Below are 23,607 nucleotides of genomic sequence, written 5' to 3'. Positions count from 1 at the left end.
ACTTGTAATTAATCAACGAATAGCAAGTGTTGAAAGTGTCCACTGTTCATATTTTGACGTATGAGAAAAGCGCGGAAGGAACAAAGATTCTTGAAAAGCTGAGGTGAGTTGGGAAAATTCTTGTCATGAATAATGCAGTTTTTTAGGACCCATGTGCAAACTTTCACAAAAGTAAGGCCCAAAATAAATCGTCAGTACCAGGGATGAAATATATATACGTATATATTTTTGTTTTTGTTTAAAATAAAATGTAAACTTTAAAATGAGATTTAAGAGTATGTCCCTCATGTTTTTTCTTTTTGTCAAATGTAAATTCGTCTGAACACAAATATTTTGCTGGTAAAAATTTGCCAAAATGGAATATAAAAAATTATTGAGAGAGAGAGAGAGAGAGAGAGAGAGAGAGAGAGAGAGAGAGAGAGAGAGAGAGAGAGAGAGAGACGTGCAGTATCCTTAGAGTGAGACTTCCAATAAGTTTAAGAAAAACAAAAATAATGAGGACTGAATAAGCACAAAGGGATGAAATAACATCAGACGAAGAAAGGATTGAGGTTGAATCTTTCAAATAAATGCAGGATAAGAACAATCAAACAACGGACAGGTTGAAAAAAGATGTGGAAATTAAATAGAATGCAATTGCATATGAAAGTTAGGTTGTACATAAGTCCATTTGATAATTAAGCGCCTCAGCGGCGTGGTTGGTATGGTATTAGCGTTCCACCTCGGTGGTCGCGGGTTCGATTCTCGGCCATTCCATTGAGGAGTGAGAGATGTGTATTTCTGGTGATAGAAGTTCACTCTCGACGTGGTTCGGAAGTCACGTAAAGCCGTTGGTCCCGTTGCTGAATAACCACTGGTTCCATGCAACGTAAAAACACCATACAAACAAACAAACATTTGAAAATTAAGCTGTAAGAAAATTACTAGGAATCATGTGGCAGAATAGAGTAAGAAATGATTCCATAAGAGATAAGATAATGATGACAGGGAGATGGGGATGGCTTGGATTTCTCCATCCGTGGGGAATACTGCATGATATGTATCGGTTGGGTTCATGTGGAGTGCCAGAAGAGTTAGAGAGACAAGGAGTTACAAGGATTAGGATGTCCCAAAGACTTTTTAGTCCATCCGAGGAGACATCGTGTGCTCACTTATCTCTAGGAGCAGGTTTTACTGTTCATTCGCAGTGGTCTAATGATTTTGTCTAGCTTTCTTTTAAACTCTTCCACACTGTTGCTGTTTACAACTTCTGGTGGCAGATTATTCCATGTGTTACATGTCTTGTATGAAAAGTATTTTCTACAGTGGGAATCGTACCTACTTGGATGAGAATGAAAGTTGGAAATTAGAGGAGAATTGTGAAAGATACAGCGCAGGAAAGACAATGAGTAGCAGAATTTCCACAGTGGCACTTCAAGTCTTGACGTTGGGCCAACTTCTAGACACGAAATATTCATCGTAGATGAAATTAAAAGTTTGCATTGTACCCTCATAATTAGCCAGCCATAAGAAAAAGTGTGAATCCTCATGTGCACTAACCTTGAGCCAGTATTTTTATTCTTGTATGTTTCATTATTATTTCCCTTCCTTACCTCTGAGGAACTTAAGCAATGAGGTCAATTCTGCACCGCTTGCTGGAGAGAATAAACTTCCCCCGTTGTCTGTACATGGAGACTGTGACCCCTGAGCCCATGCTGATGGTCCTACTTTTATGGAGCATCCAATGCCAGGGATCATTTCGTATCCAGACACGGCACATGCTGTAAAGATAAAAAAAGAGTATTGTTCATACACGAAACAAACCTTCGGTCTTAACATTAGGGATTTACTAGCGCCAAGCTGGAAACCGGTAGAATTAAAATTACACTTGTAGATCCAGGGACTAATGGCATCTATACCAGGTCACGGGCATGTATACCCAGAATGCCCACGGCTACCTGTGACCCATCAGTTATTTTCCTACCGCCTTTAAGATAAGACGTGTTACTGTCTATCTCATTTTAAAGCCGGTGTTTTTCAGTTTTGCCCGTTCTTTATCCATTTCATTTTTTATTTTTCATTCCTTTTCTTTCTCCAAGTGTGATCAGTGTGTGGTAAGAGTGTATACGTGGTTGATGGAGAATTTTGCCTCAACATCGGGATCGTCTACCGCTTCGAAGAGGAGACAAAGGAAATGCCCAGGAGTCAGTGGCTTCCCTTGTTCTAGGTTCCTAACCTCGGTGTCGACGGATCCTCATCCAACGTGTAGTAGTGCAGGGAAAACGTATGGTACGGTTACTAATCCGTGTTCTGTTGTCGCGGTTGGTCGGTGGAACAGTGGAAGAAGTTCTATGGGAAAAGCCAATACAAAAGAAAGGGGGTGACGCCATCTTTGGATGACCAAACCTTACCGGCTTCTTTGTATCGGTAATAAACCAGGCTGCTCCATATGTTTCTCCACCTGCTTTTGAATTGTCTCATACCCCTTCGGTTTCTCTAGCGGTTCTGTATCGGAAACGTCGGGAGGGGCCTTGGGTAATTTTATGAATAATTTGCACTCTCCTTTTGTTCCCAGCAAGTAGAGGGGGAGATCCGCCATCTTTGTTCCAGGCTCCTGCTACGCAAGCGCATAGGTTAGATGGTACGTGGTCAGCGCTAGGCCTACCAGGCGTACCAACCTTGGATGGTCTGCTTGCGCATTATATGACGTCACGGTTCCAGCAGGGTCCGGCAGCGCTGAATGTTCCTCATCCCCCGGGCTTGCAATTTATGGGAATTAATGCCGCTGCTTCACCATCCCACTCAGTATTTACAGCGATGCAGAACGTGGGAGGTAATTTGGCAGCAAACGTGCGGTTACCAGCAGAAACCTCTCAGTCTCTCCCTACGAGAGGATGACGTCACAACATACGTCACACTCTGAGATGGCAGGGTGATGACGTCACAATCGACCGATTCTCGGCCTTTTTCTCGCTGCACCCAGACGCTAATACGCCTTCTGATCCGTCAATGCAAACTGTAATGCAGAAGTTACAGGATATAGAGGAGAGAATGAATAAGAGAGACAAAAAGAAAAGTGTGATTCGCCTTCTTCGTCTTCTTCCTCTAGTTCGGCGTCATCGCTAAGTCCGATAACGTCACGGCGAGCGCCAGTCAAGCGTTGGAGGAGGATTCGGGAGTTTTCCTAGCGGATCCTCGGGCCAAGAGGAGAAGAATCATTCTTCCTCTTCTTCGGACGAAGACTGTCATTTCCAAGTCAGCAAGAAGGTCGGAAAAATCAGTGGCTATTAAGCACAAGGTTGCCAGACCGAAGCCGTTCGCAAGAGTCCGAACAAGCGAGAGAGGTGACGGCCGGCGAGCTAGCGGCCGAGGCGGAGTTGCCAGTTCGGATCGCAAAAAAAACTGCGATACCTCTGGTAAAATCGACGTTGGCGGCGAAAGGTGCAGCAGAGGATGGAATGCAGGTCCCAGTTTCGCCCGTAAGGCCGTTCAAAATACGTACGAAGGACGATAAGGCTCCTATTAAAAGTACGAAAAATAGAGAGTTTGGCAACCTCAGCGGATACGTTCGTGGAAGGCAGTGTCCGTCTGGATAGAAGCCGAGGCCGGGCCTCGCCGACGCTCGAAAACGATGCCAATGCTAATAAAGACGAACTTACCTCTGTCTTAAGGGAGCCTTCATCTTGGAGATCTAGACGAGATTCTCGCTCTAGATCCGTGAGCAGAGAAAGAGTGAGATGTTCTCGTTCCCTGCTGACTATCTGGGATCGAGCCAACAGCGGCCAGCAAAGATCAAAGAGGCCGCGGCCGTAGGGGCAGGCGGCCGTGGAATTCCGGGCCGTCTGTCAGAAGATAGAGGCGAGACAACATCTCTCGTGACGGAGAGTGGTACACTAGAGCCGGAGGAAGGGAGAAAACCAAGAGTTTCTGGCCTCGTATGCAGAGGTTATTGATTTGATTCGTCAATTCAATAGCCTTTCGGAGAAGACAGAAACACCGGCCAGTATGCTTCCTCCTGGAATTGACATGGCGTTTGGACTAAAGAGGAGGATACCAAGGTGTCGTATTGAATTGCCTTGTTCGAGTCATGCGGAATCGGTCTTGCAACACGTAAACGCAAAGATTGCAGGGAGGGATAATTCCTTAAGATCTAATAGATCATTTAAATTTATTCCCCCTCCAATGATAAAGCAAAGGAAATCTTATACGACACCGAAGGTCCCTTTGCTGTCTAGACAAATGAACCCACCCTAATGTTGTAAGGTTAAGGCCTGGATTAACCTTGGATCAGGTTAAAATGGAGTGCCCTTCGATGACGTACCAAGAGGCTGCCACGTTAGAAGCAACAGCTTCTTCTGTCTTCAGGCTGCGTCCTGGTTAGCACCTTTGGTCAACAGCAGTGGCGAAAATGCATCCTCGGAAGCAACAAGGAAAGTAGTGGATGAACCCATTGCTTCATTAGATTACTACAGTCAGGGTCCAAGGCGATTGCGTACCTGACAAACGTAAGTGCCAATGTTTGGGCAAATATCCTGCTAATGAGGAGAGATGCAGCATTGGCTAGACTAAGCCGCAATGTGGATTTGGATTCCCTGTTAGCATGAGGAATGGGGATATCTTGGAATCGCAACTACTGTTGCCAGAGGTCATACTGGAAGAAGCGATAGATAGAAGAAGGATGACACTAACGATAGGTTGGTGCAACAGGCAGTTAGGAAAACCTCTAACAGTCAAACTATTCCTTTGGAGGAAGACAACAGCAGATGTCTCGAAAGAAACCAGTGAGACATAGCATCCCTAATAGAGTCACAAGACCCTACTTCCCCAAAGAGGATAACGCATCGGCCCTTTCACATAGAAACAACAGAGGAAGGGGCAATAGGGGAAGGGGGAGAGGCTCAAGAAGATAGGATGGGCGCCTCCCATCACTCGGCCACACCAGTGGGGGGTGCCTGGCAAATCACTGGAAGGTGTGGCAGGAATAAATAGGGGCAGAGCAGTGGGTGGTGGATGTTCTCAGGATCGGGTATTTGATTCCGTTCGAGTAACCCCGCCCCTGACAGATCAACCATTACCCCACGTCACTTATCCCACAAATCTCAGAAGGCCACTATTCTGCAGGACGAAGTGAAGAAGATGATGGAAAAAGGAGCTGTGCAACAAGTATGCAGTCCGACAAAAGGCTTCTACAGCAGGATTTTCCTGGTACCAAAGCCAACGGGGAGTGGAGGACAGTAATAGACCTGTCAACGCTGAATCTGTTTATAAGGAAAACCAGTTTTCAAGATGGAAACTCCGAAAACGGTTCTACAAGCAGTCAGAATCGGAGACTTTATGCTGACAGTCGATCTAAAGGACGCATACTTTTCAGATACCAGTCCATCAGTCTTCAAGGAAATTTCTCCGCTTCAGTCTTGCAGGAAAGCTTTCGAGTTCAAGGTCCTGTGCTTCGGATTGACAACGTCTCCTCAAGTTTTTACAAGAGTGTTCACCCTCGTGTCGGCGTGGGCGCACGCTCAGGGGATCAGGCTGATAAGATATCTGGACGATTGGCTGGTGATAGCAAAGTCCAGGGAGAAATTACTCAGGGACAGGGCGGCCCTCCTGCAGCTTTGTTCACAGCCTAGGTATTGTGGTTTAATCAGAGAAGTCGCAGCTGGATCCAAGTCAACGTTTTGGAATATCTGGGAATGGTGATAGACACAACACAAGCCAAAGTATTCCCGACAGACCAAAGAGTACAGAAATGCAAACAAGTGGTGAATGCCTTTCTGGGAAAGCAGACACAGCCAGCAAGACAGTGGCAGGTGGTGCTGGGAATCCTAACCTCCCTGGAGAAGCTAGTACCACAAGGAAGGCTACACCTTCGGTCCCTACAATGGAGGATGAAGGAGTTTTGGTCACCAACAGTAGATCACCCGTACGAGCAAATTCCCTTGTCGGCAGAAGTGAGGAAACTTGCTGTGGTGGGTGGACGACGACAATCTGACAGTGGGTGTCCCCCAATTCAACAATCCTCCCCAGACCTCTTGCTGTTCCCGGATGCGTCACTAGAAGGCTGGGGAGCCCATATGGAGGAGTTGATGTGTCAGCAAAATGGAGTTGCAAGGACAGAGAACTCCATATAACGTGCTGGAGTTGAAAGCAGCTTCCTGGCTCTACAAGAATTCAGGGAGAGAGTAAAGGGACACTCGGTGGTATTGATGTCAGACAAACACCACAGTAGTAGCTTATATAAACAAGCAAGGAGGCCTAGTTTCTCGGCAGTTACATGTGATGACAGTTCAACTTCACCAGTGGGCTATAGAGAACCTGGTACCTGGTAGACATCAAGGCCAGGTATATTCCGGGAAAAAGAACATAGTGGCGACAAGTTGAGCCGCAGGATTCAGATTCTGGGAACGGAGTGGTCCCTACACCAACAGGTAGTGGACAGGATGCTCATGTTGTGGGAAGGACCGATTAGACCTATTCGCAACCAGGTACAACAAAAAGTTGGAAGTGTATGTTCAGTAGTCCCGGACGCAGAGGCCAGCAGCAGAAGATGCGCTACAACACCCCTGGGACAATCGGACGTGTACGCATTTCTCCATTTTGTCTAATCCGTCAGGTTCTGAACAGGGTAATGCGGTCTCAGAACCTCAAGATGACCCTGGTAGCCCCGTTATGGCCGAAAGCAGAGTGGTTTCCAGACCTACTGGAACTCCTAGTAGATGTGCCAAGAGAGTTACCTCCATGGAGCAACCTTCTGTGTCAGCCTCACGTGGAGAGGTACCACCAGTCGGTTTAAGTCCCTATCGCTTCACGGGTGAGACTGTCAAGTATCTCCTCCGAGAGCGAGGGGGTTTTCGCAGAAACAGCGCAACTCAGATGGCAGGTAATATCAGAAAATCATCTGCGACAGTATACCAAGGGAAGTGGTCAGCATACTGTGATTGGTGTCGTAGGGGGGAACGTGTCTCCACTCGTACCACTATTCAGCAGTTAGCAGACTTTCTGATATATCTCAGAACAGAAAAAACATATGTCTGTATCTGCAGTGAAGGGGTACAGGGCTGCTCTAGCCTCAGTCCTTACGAATGAAAGGAGTGGACATATCGTCTTCATGGGAGTTGGCCATGCTGATGAGGAGCTTTGAACAGTCATGCCCACCAAAGGAGCTAAAAGCCCCAGATTGGGATCTGACCAAGGTACTGAGTAGTCTGACAAAACACCCCCTTACGAACCACTAAGGCAGTCCACGGATAGGAGCCTGACCCTGAAGACAGTCTTCTTATGCCCTGGCTCAACCAAAAGGGTGGGGGAGTTACATGGCCTCTCATATCTCATAAAGCACTCGAGAGGTTGGAGATCAATGGTGTGTGAGTTTGTCCCAGAATTCGTGGCAAAGACCCAAAATCCAACAATAGTAGACGGCAGATTCGACTCCTTTACCATACCTTCCTTGGCAGACTTTGTAGACAACGACAAAGCTGAAATGCTCCTGTGCCCCGTCAGGGGCACTAAGGGAGTACTTAAAGAGAACAAGGCACCTCAGGCCGGGGTGCCAGAGGTTGTTCGTAAGTACAGGACGAACAAGAAGGAAGTGTCCAAGAATACAATTGTCATTTTGGCTAAGGGAGACAATCAGAAATGCTTATACTGCAGAAGACAGAGGGTCAGATAGCCAGGTGGGAGCTAGAGCTCATGACATCAGGGGTGTGAGTGCTTCCCTGGCATTTAAGAAGAACATGTCTGTGGATAAAATTCTGAAAGCTGGCGTGTGGAAGCGCCAAACAACTTTCACCTCATTTTATTTGAAAGATGTTGCCCATAGATCCTTGGACACCTTTTCCTTGGGTCCAGTGGTGGCGGCCCAACAAGTGATATAGTTCATCCAGTGCCCCTGGGGGTCAGGGTGCGTGCTCTAGTCTAAGATGAAGGTATGAAAGTAGAATGAATGGGATGACTGGTCTTTTTTCTTTACTACTTTCTTCCTACTCCTTTAACTACGGGCAATATGAAGGAGAGTACCGTCTATGTGCTGGAACGGACTAGATGCAGGTGATGGCTCAGCCATACTGTGAAGCTATCTTAGCTGATGATACTTTTTCAGTAGCAACACACCCCTCTGGATAATAATAAGGAAAGAGGGGTGAAGGTGGATCCAGTCCGCAAGGGACAAGAGTAAACAGTAGAATGGTATCTACACCCAGTGGGAGGAAACCAATAGATCCGCTTATATCTTTGGTCTAGGTTCATTGTCCATTCTCTAGAATTTCCCTATATATTCGGAAATGGATAAGGTGGCAAACTTCCAGTCAGTTGTAGAGACTTACCTCCCTCCAATAGTAAGTCTATCCTAATGTTAAGACCGAAGGTTTGTTTCGTGTATGAACAAATACCAAATTTGTAAACTAATTTGTATTTTTCATAACTAACAAACCTGAGGTCTTAACAGTTTAAAGGCCCACCTCGAACCACCCCTCTAGCAGTCTAAACTGGGTTAGAAATATACTGATGGGTCACAGGTAGCCGTGGGCATTCTGGGTATACATGCCCCGTGACCTGGTATAGATGCCATTAGTCCCTGGATCTCACAAGTGTAATTTTTAATTCTACCGGTTTCCAGCTTGGCGCTAGTAAATCCTAATGTTAAGACCTCAGGTTTGTTAGTTTATGAAAAATACAAATTAGTTACAAATTTGGTATATGTTGAAGAAGCTCATTCACAGCAAACGGTGGTCGCGGTTCGATTCTCGGCCATTCCATTGAGAGTGAGAGATGTGTATTGTGGTGATAGAAGTTCACTCTCGACGTGGTTCGGAAGTCAGTTAAAGACCGTTGGTCCCGTTGCTGAATAACCACTGGTTCCATGCAACGTAAAAACACCATACAAACGAACAAACATACATTCACAGCAAAAATGGTAGAAATGAAATCTATTTTACCCTAAAATTACTCATAAGTCTGTGTGGTGAGTACTTGACATCCCCTTATTTGAGTCTTGTTTTACATAATTGTTGGTAGCGTTTTATCTGTTATTTATGGCATCTGGGTCATCCCAGATTCCATATTGAGTTGAATCTCATGAAATTCACCATATTAAACCTTGTGCTGTATCACCTAAATGCTAAAATTTTATTCCTGATCCCAAAAATGTTAATACCTAAATAAAACTAAAAATTTTATGCCTAATTCCAAAAATTTTTTAACTAGTCCAAAAATGTTTTACCGAATTCCAAAAATTTAATACCTATGTCCAAAAATTGTGTACCTAAATCCCAAAATTTCATTATTTATTCCAAAATTTGTTTACCTTTATCTGAACATTTTTATTATACCTAATTCCCAAAATTGTCTACCTTTGTATACATTGCAAAGTTTTTTTTTTTTTTATCTTTCAAGTCATGTCTACGGTACGTACGATGACGAAATTCATAGTCTACTTGCAAGCAAATGCTCCACTGTCAGGCCAGAACACTCGATTGCGCCGAAGAAACTTCGGCACATTTTTTTTTTTTTTATTACTTGCCCTGCTTCTTGCATAGAACGCGTTTTGATGAAGCGCAGTCGTAGGATTTGAGAAGGTAGTTGTTGCCGTTTTCAATGGATGCACACTTATCAATGCCCTGATCAGTCGAGGTGAGCGATCCGCTGGCCCATTCGGCGTTGTCCGTCACACGCCCGGTCAAATTCCACGTTCCCTTGCGACACCCCCACCCACATGGGCTCCTGGTAACCTTTGAAGGACGAGCCTGAGAAAAGGAAATCAGATTCAAAAGGGGCCTACGATTTACAGTGGTCTTAAGCGAGTTATAATCTTGCAGATGTCACTTCTAGGCAGTGGGTAGTTATTTATTGGCGGCTTAGATTAAATCAAGTATTGCATTTACCCAGTGTTTACTGTACATTATGGAAAGCTTACATCATAGTAAAATGCCCATTATGCCGCTATAGAGCAAATACCCATTATGCTGCTGTAGAGCAAATACCCACCATACCGCTGTAGAGCACCATGCAATGTCCTTGACAGATCGGGAAATTTAAATAAGAAAATGCGCTTTCTTTGCTCTCTAGTCAAGGATGAGTTGTTTGGGCTGCAAATTTTGAGGACTGAAGATGAATCAGTGAAGGGTTCGAAAGCTTTTGTAAAGTCTATAAAAATTAGGCACGAACTTTTAACATTTTTATGATTGTGGACCCCTGAGAACAACATGACTATTATAAGAGTTGGCCCTTGCTATATTGTGATCCCAAAACAGTTGCTTCATAGCTTGTCCTTGGGGCGTGCCCTCGTGATTTCCCTAGTCATTTCAAACCGTTCATGAATTGCGTAGTGAGTAATGTCCTTACTAATGTTTCTCCAGTAGTTCGCCACTGATATCATTTCGTTACTTGTGGCAGCTGTGTAGATCCGGCCTCCATTCTTCCAGCAAAGGTTGTCTGCTGCTTCCCAGGTGCTAAACGCGCACTGAGCCACTTCGACCGAGTCCACGACTCGGTAGTAAGGCAGGCAATCTGTCAAGTGGGCAGGATCAAATGTAAGCGATTCAGTCGTGAAAATCACCGTTTATTATTATTATTATTATTATTATTATTATTATTATTATTATTATTACTACTACTATATTAACCTGGTGCAGATGTTTCTAATATGCCATATGAGGTAATAGCCACCCCTCTTCTTCTATCTGTTTTGTGTCAGTTCTTTACCTAGCAAGGTCTTCCTCGATGTTTCCTCTCTCCCAAGTGTTCCTTTGAGTATTCTTTGAAAATTATGTATATAAACAATAAAGCCCCTTTCAAATATAATTCTACAAGTCTCGTCCATTCTCAGTTACTGCAGGAATTCCATACCAACCAACAGCTTTGTCTCTTTTTGTAACAGATACCAAACTGGGCATAGATGGAGACTCTCCCTGATACAATCAGTCCGTTTCCATCGCATACTGCGCCATTTCTGGACCATATAACTTGAAAATCAACAACAGTCCTCGAATGAACACTCTTGGACGTTTCCCTAGCTTGACATATCACTCCCCCAAGCGCAGTCATTCATTGTCCTTCCCATTTATGCACTTGCTGCCTTTTCTCTTTTTGTCTCACTACATTCAACATTCATTTAAAAATATTGCAACTTGTGCATCCCATCCATTCATAATGAAAACATTGTGGCAAAGGTGCTGTTCTTTTCTTTGAAGATCGTGAATGCAATTGGCCTCTGTCATTTAGGAGAAAAATGTCCTCCCACCAAGGAGTCTATTACCTTTCAGTTGGCGCTACTGTATTATTATTATTATTATTATTATTATTATTATTATTATTATTATTATTATTATTATTATTATTATTATTATTAAAATAGTTTAACCACGCCACTGAGCTGACTATCAGCTCTCATAGGGCTGGCGCTACTCCAACTTGAGGTGCATCGTATTTGGCACTTCATACAGTATCACTGTCTGGAGGTTGAACCATTTATTACTACTGTGGTAGCAGGCCACAGCCAATAGACTCGTCACCTGATTGAGTGTACACACACACACATATTTATGTAGGTGTGTGTGTGTGTGTGTATTCATGGCCTTTTGGCTTGTTCCTGTCATTACGATTCCAGGTAAACTTGACAATTTTGGCTATAGAACGAGATGTTTTGATTTTAACTCCAGTACTCAATGAGGTTTATATGGTAGGACAAACGTTTGATAAGAACTGAAACGTAGAAATAACCCCTACTTTTGGTTTCGCTTTATACATATACATTCCATTTTGGTGAGACTTTGTTCATATGAATGTGTGCATGTAGAATAATAATGGTGGATTGCAATTGCTATAAAACATCAAGAATTGCATTTTACAGATAAATTTAGCCTTTGCAATGCGCCATCCAGGTCTTGAATTTTTTCCCCCGAAATTGTCAGTAATATCATGGCATTAACGTGCTCAAGATTGAACTCTTGTCTAATAGAAACGCGAGTGCAACAGAAGGGTGCAATATTTTGGCCCTTGTCTGGGAGAGAGTTTAGTGTAATAATAAGATTGAAGCTTCGGGAATTCGCCCCATGACAGTCCTTGTTTCTAATTTTGAGTAGACTGTCAGTTTTCTCGAAGGTTCAAAACACGTCCTCTAAGGCCATGGAATCGTTATTCATTTCACGGGAAAGTGTTATGACATTGAACTATGGATATTTGAGGACTGGACGCAGTTTTATTGAAGAACGTCAAAAGCGAACCTTTCAGCTGTTAAGAAGGATCAGGAAGCCATTCTAAGCTGAAGAAAGGGGTTGGGGGGGAAGGGGGAGGGGTCGTGGTGAAGAAGGTGGGGAAGCAGTCCCTTCTAATGGTTTATTATGCAGTCAGCTGTTAAACCTTGCGTTGACTATAGAGCTCAGTTGTTCCCAAACTTGGGACCCGGCGGGTAAATTGATTTTTAAAGGGGACAATTCGAGAATGTTTAAACCAAATTAATGGCCTTTTAGGTTTCCGCCACGTGAATCTATAAGAATTATATGTCACCGCAGGGGGCATCAGGATTTTAGAATTGATTAGGTGAGACATGGCCAAAAAATAATAAAAATAAAAAAGTTTGGTAACCACTGTATTAGCTGAATGATGTCGAAATCGAGAGAAGAACGATCGGAATACGAAGGGAAATAATATGACACCCCACTGAATGCGGAAATGATCACCTCCTGGAAGAGTAATGCACAGGACTTCCTTCGCAGTGGGTGCAGTCTTAGATTTCTAGTTTGAAGCTTCGCCTTTCTTGAGCATCGCGCAAGATTGCCGTCATTCTTGAACCATTCGGTGGCGTCCGGATCGCGGCTAAAACCCAGGAAGTCCGTCCATCTCGAGTTCCTGAATCCACCATGAGGTCCTTGTCGAAAGCGGTCGCATTGGCTTGAAAAGGAAATGGAAATAAATGGAAATATATATATATATATATATATATATATATATATATATATATATATATTTATATATATATATATATATATATATATAATATATAATTTATATATAGATATATGCTAAAAAATCACAGTAGATGCACGTGACTTCATTAAATAAGCGAATACCACAGGAAAATGATAGCAGAAATCCAAGCGCTTTCGTCTTACTAAGACATGTTCAAGGATTTCTGCCTATCATTTTTCCCTGTGGTATTCGCTTATACACACACACACGCACAGACATATGTATAGTATATATATATATATATATATATATATATATATATATTTATATATATATATATTGTGACAAAGTGCCAAGTATCTGGTTACTACACTTAGCATTCATTAATTGTTACCTTACAACAGCCAAACACCTGAACCTTCATCACAGGTTTCTAAACGACTGATACTCTAAAGGCAACAGTGATCCCTTAAACAACTTACCAGTATGTAGAAAATCAAGAATAAGTTCATCAAAAACAGGTGAGGTAATTCTGTATGAAATTAAATCAATTAGAGGGCATCACTCCATCAACAACTTTAAAAGTCTAAGTATTTGTTACGTTTAATATAAAGTATGGCGAGGGAGAGAGAGAGAGGGAGATGTCTGAACGCCAGGGATTCAAAGTCTGTAATGTCTGCTTCATTTCGCATGGGAGCTGGGCAGTGGATTTCACACAAAACGTTTTTGGGCATGCAAAAGATGATGCAATCCTTCTAGAGGCTTCTAATATGACGTAACTTTACAGAAAAATATTGTGAAATCTACACTGGTTTGGCAAAGATGTATGGTGCATGAAACAGTCATGAACGTACTATGCTCAACAAAGACTTACTCGATCGAAGCAAAAGTCCTTATCAGACCTGATGACAGGAATCCAAACACAACGGAGATCCTGAGATCTCTAATCAAACGTGTTGACAGGATTGGAAAACAAAGCAGAGACTTTGGGGTCTGTTAATTCGAGGCGATGACATATTAAGGAAACAACTCTAGCTCAGAACGGGCAAAGTTAATCTCTCTCTCTTTCTTTTCATACTAGTTTATATATTCTTTTATATTATGTTATGCGAAATCTGAACACACATTTTAGACATCCTATAACTCTAAGCTAGCTAAGGTAATCTGAAAAATGTTGCAAAAACTCTATTATAACATTTCATACAGTCTAGGAGAAGATATATGCATTTTGAAAGTAGCAAACATATATATATATATATATATATATATATATATATATATATATATATATATATATATCTTATCGTGTGTGTGCATTGTATACACATTCACACACACACATACCATATATATATATCTAATGAAAGGAAACCATAAAAATGCCAAATATTAAAAGTAAGGACTGCTGTCCATCGCTTATAGAAAGTAAGTACTATATTTCAGAGCTGCTGTCTCTCTCTTCAGGTAGGTACTGAATGGAGAGAAGTTACGTGAAAGGGCTGTATCTGTGCCAAGAGATCCATCCACAGGTAGCTGCTGTAGGTCACCCTCCGTGGCTACCCGTGGACGGATCTAATGGAATAATACTGCCTTTTCTGTAACCTTCTCATTCATTACCTACCTGAAGAGAGAAACAGCAGCCTTTGATATATAGTACTTACTTTTTATATCTTGGCGTATTTATGGGCTCTTTTTATTAGATGGAATTCTGTTTGTAACAACATTTCTACCTGTCATATATATATATATATATATATATATATATATATATATATAATATATATATATATATATATATATATATACAGTGGTACCTCGAGATACGAAAAGGCTCAACTTACGAAAAACTCGAGATATGAAAGCTGACACGAAAAATTTTACTGCTCTACATACGAAAAGTTTTCAAGATACGAAAGGTTTCTGAAAGTCCGAGATTCGCCCCCGATAATTTTGAAACTCGCGCCGCCATCTTAGTTCTAGTAGACTCGCCACCATCCTCCTGCTCTCCCATTGGTTCCTGATGCTAGCCGACCCATGAGATCCTTCTCTCCTATTGGACAGCATCCCTCCCATCATGCATCTTATGTGGTGGCGTTCCTTCACTCGGCCACTTCGCACCCGAAGCTTTATCTTACACATGCGACATTCGTTCAGTCCAACGATTTCATTTTTGTATCAAAAATTAAAATTCGTTAGTGATTTCGTTTTGCTACTTTATCTGTGTGAGAACCTAATTAGTATATGTACTACATACGTAACTTAATACGTACAGTACAAATAGTCATGGGTCCAAAGAAAGTTGCTGAAGTTCACAGAAAGAAGAGAATGCTTTCTATGGAGACAAAGATGGAGATAATAAAAAAGTATGAAGCTGGCTTGCGGTGAGTGTGATCGCTAAGGAATACGGCCGAAATCCGTCGACGATAGGCACCATCCTTAAGTAGAAGGGAAGCCAATCAAAGCAGCTACACCTTCCAAGGGCATGACTATTTTGTCCAACAAGAGGAGCCATGTGCCTAATGAAGTGGAAAGGCTGCTTCTTGTATGGATCGAGGACAAAGAAATCGATGGCGATACGATAACCGAGACGGCAATCTGCCAGAAGGCCAGTGCTATTTTCGGCGATTTGATTGCCCAAGCCGAAGACGACGGCACGAGAGGGGACATCAACGGCAACCCCAGAGTTCAAGGCTTCTCATGGGTGGTTCGTAAAAATTCCGTAAATGGACTGGCAATCCATTCGGTGGTGTAGAAATTGAAATACGTAAAGTATAAAAAAGTAAAAAGAAATGTAAAAATCAAAAAAAGACAAATAAATTTTATTTTAAGTTTTTGTAAAGTTAAGTGTTACAGTTTTGTTAATGTGTTTTGTAAAGTTTAGTTTGTTTTTCTGACAATTTTTTTATGTGTTTCGTAAAGTTCAAGTGTACGTATCTGCCGTTTGTCCTCCTCCTTCTCTGCCCGCCACTTTCGGAGATAGCCTCACACTCGAAAGGTATTCTTCACATTTTACGTTACAGTAATATTTCTTGTACACTAATATACACTTTATTTACAGGTTTTTGCATTTTTATTCTTAATTTAGGTATTGAATGGTCCAAATTGTTGTAGTATTTCATTGTTTATAGGTCAATTTAGCTTTATTATGAAATTTACTGGGGTGTTTTTGGAGGGCTTGGAACGGATTAGCCATTTTACATGTAAAATGTGGTCCAAGATACGAAAAACTCACGATACGAAAGGCGCCTCGGAACGGATTAATTTCATATCTCGAGGTACTACTGTATATATATATATATATATATATATATATATATATATATATATATATATATATATATAGTATTTATATGTATGATAATATACATATATATCTATATATATATATATATATATATATATATATATATATATATATATATATATTATGTATGTATAGGAACGAGGAGAGGCAGTAGTATATATATCAAGTTGAAGCTAAAGTTAAGATGGGTGGGAAATTGAGAGCAATGTGGCTATAAATGTAATGAGGACAAGCGAGTTGGCATAGAAAGGAGTGAAAACATCATAGGAGTCAATTGAAGAACTGTGGGGTTAAAGGTAGATGTGGAGGGAGATGATGAGGGGTATGCAGAATCTATGGGTGGTGTCAAAGGGACAGCAGGGAGTGCTAGTGCCCTTAGAGATTTATGCTGAAGGGATGAAACGCTAAGTATCAGGATGAAGAAATAAAAGGCTGAGTTAAACTAGGATGGCCTACTAGGAGATTCAGGGCCTCTGTAACACGGTTTTTTTTCGCAATAACTCTTTATTTATGCATTTCATAAATATAACGCTTATTCAGAATACACATTATGTCTACACATAAATTTTGACTGTATTCTGCATTACGTAGGTTGAATAAATTTGGTACTTATAATGTAAAAGTGACTTTTTTGAAGACGGGCCAACTTACTCAGAGAAAAGGTTTCGAACGCACTCGTTACGTAACTTATGACAGCATTTCTTCCCTGTTTCTCGATGGATGATTGGCTATACGTAACGAAGGTTAGACCTCTGGCAACAATGACATAAAAATTTAAGTACAAGCAAAGCAATACACCTTTATGAACTCTGAAACCTCTACACTGATAATTGTCATAATGAACAAACCAACAAAATATGTTAAAAAATACAAAAACACTTCGTGTATTAGTCTAACTCCCAAAATAAGTGTCCTAAGAAATTACAGTCTACTTTTTATAGTCTCAATCAGATTGACAAGATGTAGGGAATAGTTTGATAATTTTCAAAAACATTGTAGACAAGCTTGATTTGATGACTGCTTTATCCAATGTCAAGCAATTTTTATTATTGCTATCTACCTATTTACTGAAAAAAAATAGCCGGTACCTTATTTTGGCTTTAAACCTTCACCAATAGTTATCGTCAGAATGATGACTTCATGAGGCTCCACCCACTTTGGCCTCATTATAATTCAGGATAACACTGAACACTTATCATGGGCATTGTTGGATTAGAAAATTTAACTTCTGGTTATAAAAACTCATTTCTCGAGTAGTTGTAAGAAGTGCTAAATGATCCTCAAGGATCCCAGTAGTTGGCCTAAACGTTTAATTCATGTATATTACTGCTATTACTACTGCTGCGGCACTACTGCTACAGAAGTATTTACGCTGGCACAGATACCCCACCCACATTTATGTATCGTTCCGCCATTCATAAAGTCTTTGCCGATGGAACAGTGAATGAGTTTCTGTCTGGTGGATGGGCGGGCCAACATTTCGTTCAACAGGTGCTTACCTTGCTTACGTAATGAATGTTTTCGACTCTTGGCTTGTAATCATTGGCCAAGGTGTCGGCTAGAGAATTTTTACTCTATAAAAGGAAATTAAAAACTATCGGGTTTAGGTTTATTGATAATGCTGACAAAATTTGTGCGTGGTTGTAAAATATACATATGTCAATTTTCAGCTAATCCGATGCTTTGATAAGGAGCAAAGTCCAAAAACCATGTTACAGAGGCCTGAATCTCATAGTAGTTTAACCAGACTACTCAGCTGATTAACAGTTCCCCTAGGGGTGGCCTAGTGTAACGAGACCACTCAGCTGATTAACAGCTCTCCTAGGGCTGGCCCGAAGGATTAGATATTTTTTAGTGGCTAGGAACATTTGGTTACTCAGTAAGGGGACCTACAGCTTAATGAGGGAATCCAATCCACATTGTATGGAGAAACGAAATTCTAATCACCAGAATAAATTCCTCTGATTCCATGTTGGCAGAGTGGGGAACTTGAACTCGCAACTTCCAAGCTGGTAGCTGAGGGCGTAAACAGAGTGTGACAGGATTATGTGAAGGTGTATAGGAGGATTAACAGGAGTCAATAAGAAAGTGAGGTAGAAAAATTAAGGCAAGTAAAATAGATTGAAGGGAGAAAGTGAATATTACCTTTAGCGAGAACAGAAAATTGTTTTGAGCGTAAGACAATAGAGGGAACGGTAATGAACAAATGAATCTTAGGAGGTAAGGTGAAAAAAACATCCTAAAGTAAAAGATATAGATGGAGGGATTGCTGTGCGATGTGAATGGCATGTTGATTGTGGCAAGCTAGAAAAAGTTAAGTATATCTTAGTTTAACCGACCACTCAGCTGATTACCAGCTCTCCTAAGGATGACCCACGAGGGTTTAGATATTTTAACGTGGATAGGAACCAATTAGTTACTTAGCAACGGGGCTTACAGCTTATTGTGGGGTCCGAACCTCATCGAGAAATTAATTTCTATCATCAGAAATAAATTCCTCTGATCTCTCGTTGGCAGAGCGGGGAATCGAACCTGGACCCTGACAACGGTAGTCAAGTATGTAACTGACTTGTCCAACGAAGAACTAGCTAGAAATGAGCAGAGCTGAATGATACAAGTGATTTTTCGAGGTCACCAGGAAGGCAGTTAAAGGAGTGTGGAGAATGGAATGCCAAGAGGAGAGGATTGGAGATGGATTTGAGACGTTGCACGTTTTGTGTTGATAGCACGAGTGGCTCATCAATGTTTACAATATAGATGGAGGGATGCTGTGCGATGTGAAGGCATGTTGATTGTGGCAGCTAGAAAAAGTTAAGTATATCTTAGTTTAACCAGAACCACTCAGCTGATTACCAGCTCTCCTAAGGATGACCCGAGGTTTAGATATTTTAAACGTGGATAGGAACCAATTAGTTACTTAGCAACGGGGGCGGGCTTACAGCTTATTGTGGGGTCCGAACCTCATCGAGAAATTAATTTCTATCATCAGAAATAAATTCCTCTGACTCTCGTTGGCAGAGCGGGGAATCGAACCTGGACCCTGACAACGGTAGTCAAGTATGTAACTGACTTGTCCAACGAAGAACTAGCTAGAAATGAGGCAGAGCTGAATGATACAAGTGATTTTCGAGGTCACCAGGAAGGCAGTTAAAGAGTGTGGAGAATGGAATGCCAAGAGGGAGGAGTTGGAGAGATTGGATTTGAGACGTTGCAGTTTTGTGTTGATAGCACGAGTGGCTCATCAATGTTTACAATATGATGGAGGGATGCTGTGCGATGTGAAGGCATGTTGATTGTGGCAGCTAGAAAAAGTTAAGTATATCTTAGTTTAACCAGACCACTCAGCTGATTACCAGCTCTCCTAAGGATGACCCGAGGGTTTAGATATTTTAACGTGGATAGGAACCAATTAGTTACTTAGCAACGGGGCTTACAGCTTATTGTGGGGTCCGAACCTCATCGAGAAATTAATTTCTATCATCAGAAATAAATTCCTCTGATCTCTCGTTGGCAGAGCGGGGAATCGAACCTGGACCCTGATAACGGTAGTCAAGTATGTAACTGACTTGCCCAACGAAGAACTAGCTAGAAATGAAGCAGAGCTGAATGATACAAGTGATTTTCGAGGTCACCAGGAAGGCACTTAAAGAGTGTGGAGAATGGAAGGCCAAGAGGGAGGAGTTGGAGAGATTGGATTTGAGACGTTGCAGTTTTGTGTTATAGCACGAGTGCTCATCATTTACAATGTATTTAAGGAAGATTATGGGCGAGAGAAATAATTATTCCTTTGTTAACTGCTGTATAGTGTGGTTAGTGTCGTGAATGGCCACTCAGATATCGCAGGTCCGCGTCGTCTCCCCCAGGGTGATGAAAAATCACGGCTTCTGTATTATGATCAGTGTGGGGTCTACGGTGGGAAATTGGAAAAAACATTCTTTGGAAGCTTTTTTAAGTCAATGACCCCTGTGTGTTTGTTCCATGTGAATAGGTTTCAACTACGGAAATAATAATAATCATAATAAAATTTAATAGAGATAACTGTCAAATTTCTATATGCATAATGTTACCAAGTTTACCGGGAAGGTGTATGGTGTGACCTCGATCAAGGAAAATAAAAAGCATATCTGAAGGACTAATAAAAACTGTGGGTTTAAACAATGAAAAGGGAGTGTTGGATCAAGCTTTGCTACGAAACAGCTATGGGAGAATGACTGGATTAAGTGTAAAACAGTGGGCTTTGAGGACAAGGGTGAAGAATGACTGGCTTAGTGTAAGGTGTCTTAATGGCAAGCGTTGGCGAAGAATAGGATGGAAAGTAAAAGGTGGGCTTGAAGAACAAGGTTGAAGAATGCTGGAAATTACTGTACAACGGTGTCTTGAAGACAAAGGTTTGGAGAATGATTGGATTGGAAGTAAAAGATGGGCTTGAGACAAGGTTGAAGAATGACTGGAATTACTGGAAAGGTGGTCTTGAAAAAGACAAGGTTGGGAGAATGATTGGGACTTGGAGTAAAAGTGCCTTGAAGGACAAGGGGTGAAAGAATGACTGGAATTAGTGTAAAAGTGGGCTGAGCCAAGGGTGAAAGGAATGAATGGATTAGTGTAAAATTGGGTTTGAAGATCAAGGTTGAAGAATGACTGGAATGTTGGTAAAAATGGCTGAAGCACGGATGAGAATTGACTTGGATTAGAAGTAAAAGTTGGGTTTGAGACAAGGGCTGAAGAATGACTGGTTAAGGTTTTAAAAGTGGGCTTTAAAGAAAGGTGAAGAATGACTCAATTAGTGTAAAAGTGGGCTTGAGACAAGGGTGAAGAGATGGACTAGATTAGTGTAAAAGTGGGCTTGAGACAACAGGGTTAAAGGAATGAACTAGAATTAGTGTAAAAGTTGTGCTTGAGACACAGGTGAAAGAATGGGACTTAGATTAGTGGGTAAAAGTGTGCTTTGAGACAAGTGAAGAATGACTAGATTAGTGTAAAAGTGTGCTTGCGACAAGGTGAAGAATGCTAGATTAGTGTAAAAGTTGGGCCTTGCGCCCAAGGGTGAAGAATGACTAGATTAGTTGTAAAGTGTGCTTGACGAGGTGGAGATGACTGGGTTGGAGTAAAAGTGGGCTTGAGACAAGGGTGGAGAATGACTGGATTAGTGTAAAGGTGGGTTTGAGACAAGGGTGGAGAATGGCTGGATTAGTGTAAAGGTGGGCTTGAGACAAAGGGTGGAGAATGGCTGGATTAGTGTAAAAGTGTGTGTTTTGAGACGAGGATGAAGAATGACTGGATTAGTGTAAAAGTGGGCTTGAGACAAGGGTGAAGAATGAATAGATTAATGTAAAAGTGTGTTTGAGACAAGGATGAAGAATGACTGGATTAGTGTAAAAGTTGGGCTTGAGACAAGGGTGAAGAATGAATAGATTAGTGTAAAAGTGTTTGTGAGACAAGGTTGAAGAATGACTGGATTAGTGTAAAAGTGGGCTTGAGACAAGGGTGAAGAATGACTGGATTAGAGTAAAAGTGGGCTTGAGACAAGGATGAAGAATGACTGGATTAGTGTAAAAATGTGCTTGAGATGAGGGTGAAGAATGACTGGATTAGAGTAAATGTGGGCTTGAGACAAGGATGAAGAATGACAGGATTAGAGTAAAAAGTGGGCTTGAGACAAGGGTGAAGAATGACTGGATTAGTGTAAAAATGTGCTTGAGATGAGGGTGAAGAATAACTGGATTAGAGTAAAAGTGGGCTTGAGACAAGGATGAAGAATGACAAGATTAGAGTAAAAGTGGGCTTGAGACAAGGGTGAAGAATGACTGGATTAGAGTAAAAGTGGGTTTGAGACAAGGGTGAAGAATGACTGGATTAGAGTAAAAGTGGGCTTGAGACAAGGATAAAAAGAATGACAGGATTAGTGTAAAATGTGCTGATGATGAGGGTGAGATGAGGGCTGAAGAATGACTGGACTAGAGTAAAAGTGGGCATGCTTTGAGTAAAACTTGAGGATGAGGATGGACTGATTAGAGTAAAAGTGCATTGACAAGGATGAGAGACAGGAATAGGAGTAAAAAAGTGCTTGAGAAAGGGTGAGAATGACTGGATTAGTGTAGGTCTTAGAGTTGAGAATGAACTATTATAAAAAGTGAAGAATGACTGGATTAGTGTAAAATGTGGGCTTGAGATGAAGAAGATGGACTTAGATGAAGAATGACTGGATTAGTGTAAAAATGTGCTGAGATGAGGTGAAGATGGACTTAGATAGTAAGAGTAAAATTGGGCTTGAGACAAGGATGAAGAATGACTGGATTAGAGTAAAAGTGGGTTTGAGACAAGGGTGAAGAATGACTGGATTAGAGTAAAAGTGGGCTTGAGACAAGGGTGAAGAATGAGATAGTGTATGTGCTGAGATGAGTGAAGAATAAATGATTAGGGAGAAATGTGGGCCTTGAGACAAGGATGAAAAATGACTGATTAGAGTAAGGGGTGACAAGGGATGAAGAATTGACAGATTAGAGTAAAAAGTGGGCTTTGAGACAAGGGAAATGAAGAATGACTGGATTAGAGTAAAAGTGGGCTTTGAGAGGTGAAGAATGACTGGATTAGTGAAAAATGCTTGAGATGAGGGTGAATAACTGATTAGAGTAAAAGTGGGCTGAGACAGGATGAAGAATGATGATTAGAGTAAAAGTGGGCTTGACAAGGATGAAGAAATTGAGGATTGAGTAAAAGTGGGCTTGAGACAAGGGTGAAGAATGACTGGATTAGAGTAAAAGTGGGCTTGAGACAAGGGTGAAGAATAGATAGTGTATGCTTGAGATTGAGGTAAAAGAAGAATGACTGGATTAGACAAAATTGGGCTTGAGACAAGGATGAAGAAGACGAATTAGATTAGTGGGTTTGAGACAAGGATGAAGAATTACTGGATTATAGAAAATTGGCTTGAGACAAGGGTGAAGAATGACTGAATTAGGAGTAAAAGTGGGAGACAATATGAAATGACTGAATTAGAGTAAAAGTGGGGGGAACAAGGATGAAGAATGCTGATTAGAGTTAAAAGTGGGTTGAGACAAGGATGAAGAATGACTGAATTGATAAAAATTGCTTGAGACAAGGAGAAGAATGAAAAGATTAGGGCGTTGTGGGTTGAGACAAGGGTGAAGAATGACTGGAATTAGAGTAAAGTGGGCTTGACAAGGATAAAGAATGACAGGATTAAAGTAGTGGGCTTGACAAGAAGAATGACTGGATTAGAGTAAAAGTGGGCTTAGACAAGAAGAATGACTGGATTGGAGTAAAAAGTGGGCTTTAGAACAAGGGTGAAGAATGATGGATTTAGTGTTAAAGTGGGTTCGAGACAAGGTTGAAGAATGACGGATTAGAGTAGCTTGAGACAAAGGTGAAGAATGACTGGATTAGTGTTAAAGTGGGCTTGAGAC

The 23,607-nt window shown here is 41.4% G+C and overlaps 2 long non-coding RNA genes across 2 annotated transcripts in view; both read right to left on the bottom strand.

The window, feature by feature from the left end:
• Positions 1 to 9,499: 9,499 nt before the first annotated feature.
• Positions 9,500 to 12,689, bottom strand: LOC135212315 (uncharacterized). Its single transcript, XR_010313860.1, has 3 exons — positions 12,651 to 12,689; positions 10,315 to 10,479; positions 9,500 to 9,716 (listed from the first exon to the last, which is right to left on the bottom strand). It is a non-coding gene; the product is annotated as an uncharacterized LOC135212315 (long non-coding RNA).
• A 35-nt stretch (positions 12,690 to 12,724) lies between these two features.
• Positions 12,725 to 23,607, bottom strand: part of LOC135212314 (uncharacterized) — a 31,911-nt gene continuing 21,028 nt past the window's right edge. The window contains exon 6 of the long non-coding RNA XR_010313859.1: positions 12,725 to 12,861. This is a non-coding gene — a long non-coding RNA (uncharacterized LOC135212314). The remainder of the gene's footprint in view (positions 12,862 to 23,607) is intronic.

The sequence above is a fragment of the Macrobrachium nipponense genome, chromosome 40, assembly GCF_015104395.2.
Source record: "Macrobrachium nipponense isolate FS-2020 chromosome 40, ASM1510439v2, whole genome shotgun sequence".
In the NCBI taxonomy this organism is placed as follows: Eukaryota; Metazoa; Arthropoda; class Malacostraca; order Decapoda; family Palaemonidae; genus Macrobrachium; species Macrobrachium nipponense.
This window is presented reverse-complemented; position numbering and strand designations above follow the sequence as displayed.